This window comes from Fukomys damarensis, unplaced genomic scaffold (genome assembly GCF_012274545.1).
Source record: "Fukomys damarensis isolate Sample0158 unplaced genomic scaffold, DMR_v1.0_HiC HiC_scaffold_18, whole genome shotgun sequence".
NCBI lineage: Eukaryota > Metazoa > Chordata > Mammalia > Rodentia > Bathyergidae > Fukomys > Fukomys damarensis.
In genome coordinates, this window is record NW_022900930.1 from 8,211,170 (window position 1) to 8,214,887 (window position 3,718).

The following is a 3,718-nucleotide window of genomic DNA, read 5'->3' on the forward strand; positions in this document are numbered from 1 at the left end:
GAGGTTCTGGTCTGTCTACCTTACTAACAATGGCGGTGTGGTGTGCCTTTATCGCAGATTTTCTTCACTTTTCCAGTGGGCTCCAATTTCACCTAGGAGCCTCAGAGAGGCCCTCTTTCTCTTGTTTACAGGGGCGGGGGATATGAACTCTGCTGTGTTGTTGCCCCAGGGGCTGGGCTCCTCTGGTGGGCTGGGCCAGAGGGGCGGGCCTACCAGAGGTTCTCCTGCTTCTTCTATGCTTCTCTGTTGCTCCATGCTGGAGAGCCGGGCCCACCAGAGGGTTATAAGCTGCTGCTGGTCTCCTCTGATGTGCTGGGCTACAGGGGCATGCCTACCAGAGGGTCTTCCTTGACATCTTTCTACCTATCTGTTTTGTTTTGGTACCAGAGATCGAACTAGGGGCCTTGCGCTTGTAGGGCAGGTGGCACCACTGAGCTAAATCCCAGGCCCAGCTCATGACTTTTTATACCAACTGTAGACAACAGAGTTAGAATCAAATTTACTGCTTTCAGAAACAAGTCTCCACCACCATATGCCCTCAGAGGGAATTTTTGTTACATGTCAGTCAGAGATCAGCTTCATCCTTCACTTTGTAGATAAGCTTATTTTAAACACTCAAAATCTTGAAAGCAAAGTTGACAAGCCTTCAGAATTTGAAATGCAACAGCTTATTGCATCTGCCATCAGGTTGAAATCCCGAAGTCTTTATAATAGTTTTAAAAGACAAAAATACAGTTGCCACTTGATTTATCAAAAACATTTGACTGTCCTTTGTCATCAAGCTATAAAAATAAGTGTTTTCCAAATAAACATCACACTCTAAGTTGCATAGTTAACAAATCCATGTTGCAATTCAAAAAAAGTTCTGTTTAATAAATATTCATCATTAGTACAAACTGGTCTCTTTCACAAAATCTTTAGGTAAGAATTCTAATGCTGCTGCTTCTCTCCTGCTGGAAGGACTAAGTTGTCCCAATGCTATGCAGTAAAACAATGAAAAATAAATTACAATAGAACTGTCTGTGCCTTTGTAAATAGAGAGTAATAAGAGCTGGCAGAGCTAGCATGGATTCCAAACTATGTTGTATTCCTTACAGCAGAATTTTACTTTCTATACAATTATTTTTAAAGCTCAAGTTAAATAGGTTCTAAAGCATTTGGTACTACTGTCATCAATACAGTTTTGAAAATGTAAATCGGATCTAATTTTGTGCACATTTCCTGGACCAAGCTGCCTATCCATATTTACTACCTGTGGTCAGCTTTTTATGGTTTATTATAAACTGCTGTATAAATGTCAACTAACACCCATAAAGCTTAGCCATGGGGCAGCAGAGAAAAAAGTAATTCTGTGGACACAATTCTGCATCATCTATCATGGGAGTGCAGCAGATGGAAACAGAATATTTATGTGTAACTTAAGTCACTGTCAATCAAAACCAGGCCACATGGACAGGAGGGTATGGGAGTCATGGAGGCAGGAAGTCGTGTGCCTGCAGATCTTTTCTTCTCAATCACTTTTTTTCAAGAGGCCCAGGAAATGTCAGGTCATGGCTGCTTCCCACTTACAATGGCAGTGACTACAGTTGGTCTGAAAGGGCTTACTTTTGTTCAGAGCAGACGCTCTATCACTGAAGAGGGATTCCCAGAAGACAGTCAAGGAAATCAGGGAAGTGGGTCTGCTGGTGGCTGATGTTCATAGGTGTCTGACCTGCATTTTCTCCTGTATCCATCTCATCCACATTGCTGAGGAAGTCCTCCGGAGTTGTGGGAACACTGTGGCACCCCAAGCCCAGGCCACTGTCTATGCTCTCTTCCCTTGAATGGTCCTCCATTGAGGAAAGGTTCTGAGCTATTACTGGTGATAGATCTCATGTCTGGGGTCATGGTGGGCGGGTTGACAGCAGGCTGAATGGTGGCCTTGGTCTCTGCTGCCATGGGGAGCTGTCTGCAGAGGGCAGCTTCCTGCTACATGAGCTCCTCTTGGTGCTATCTGATCTTCTCTTTCTCCATCTGGATCCTCTGGAGCCACAGTTTCTGCTTCTGTTGCTGAGTGATGAGTGCATCGGGCAGACTCATGAGCCCTGTTGTGTGGAAGTGTTCTGAGCAGGGTGGCTGTGCGGGCTCAGGGTGCTGAGTGCCATCTGCTGCCGGTGTTGGTGACTGATCACCAGACTTGGCTGGGATGTGGCCATGGCCCTGTGAGGCACTGGTGTGGAAGTGATGGCAGGGTGGAGGCTCACATGATTCAAGGGCTGATTCATCGCCTCCGTAGTCTTTCCATGTGGTGATTTTTTTCCGTGTGACTGAGAAAGTACCTCTGACCAGTGGCCTTGAAGGTTATTTCCCAGCCCAGGGGCAGCTAGTCGTAGGACTGTTGGCGAAGGTGCACATACTGTTGCGAGGGGCTGCCTGCTGCAGAGATGCGGGAGAGGAGCACTAGCGAATGAGATGGGTGCCGCTGGCTGGCCTGGGCCCGGGTGGCCTCCCGATGAGTCTACGGGACTGGCGCGAGCGCGAGCCCGAATCCGGCTCCTTGAAGGACTCTGGCAGGATCTTCTTCCGCCACGAGTTAGGCTTGGGGTTCATGACAGAGTTGAAGAGGGCTTCAAGGTCAGGGTCGAGGCTCTGCACGATGTGGATCACTTGCTGCTCGGGCGACGGGAGCACTGGGGCCTCTGAGGACAGATTCATCTTCTGGGCGCACAGCCAAGTGAGAGGTCGGGCCTGGGTTGTTCCAGTGCTTCTTTGGCTTGTGAAGCCGGGCCAAGGACCCAGCTGGCAGATCCCACCCCGACTTGGTGCCTGGCAGCCGAGGGGTTTAGGCTCTTACGTCCCTGAACTGGCCTCGGACAGACAGCGCGGCTGCTGCTACTCCCGGACTCCTTTCTACCTGTCTTTATTTATTTATTTTATCCTACCTTATTTTCCCCACCAAACTTTGATTGTTTTCTGTCTTGGTTACTTTCTCACTGCTCAAACACTATACCTGACATTTACAATTTGAGGGAGGAGAGGTTTATTTTGGCCCACAGCTCTTAGAGGTTTCAGGCCATAGTCAGGTGGCTCAAAAGGCCGTGTAGCAAGGCAGTGGGACGTGGGAGAAGAGACGGAGCTCAGGGCATGGCAGCAGGAAGCAAGGAGAGATCAAAAGAGGAGGTAGGGTGACAAGGCTGTTCCAGGCCGCACCCTCAGTGCCTCCTTCTCTGACCAGACTTCACCTCCCAACATCACATTGAGCTCTAAACTCACCCCTAGAGTAGTATGGATATCACCTTGCCATGATCCATTCACCTCCCAAAAGCCCCACCTGTGAATGCCCAGGGCTTTGGGGGACATCTAGGTACAAACCTAGCATTTATTCTTAAGAGATGCAAAGCTGCCAGAAGTCGGTCTTTTTATGGCTCCTTCAGGCTGAGAGAGTGCACTGACACTACCTACCCAGGGATCAAAAGTCTCACTATAACTGAGCGAATCTTTCTTAATGTCCATGAGATCAATAGAGATTCACTTTTTAAAGTACCTTATAATAGTAGTTTCTTCATACCTTTTTAAAAAATTTAATCTGGTTAGCGCTCTATCAGTTTTAACAATAGTTTTGAAGATACAGCTTTTCATTTTCATATTATTTATTAATACTCTATTTTCAATTCAATTGACTTATGATCTAGGTTTGTTATTTCTTTTATTATTTATCTTGGATTTAATTTGTTGTTTT

The 3,718-nt window shown here is 46.9% G+C and overlaps 1 pseudogene; it reads right to left on the minus strand.

The window, feature by feature from the left end:
• Positions 1-1,628: 1,628 nt before the first annotated feature.
• Positions 1,629-2,694, minus strand: LOC104848877 (annotated as a pseudogene).
• Positions 2,695-3,718: the final 1,024 nt, after the last annotated feature.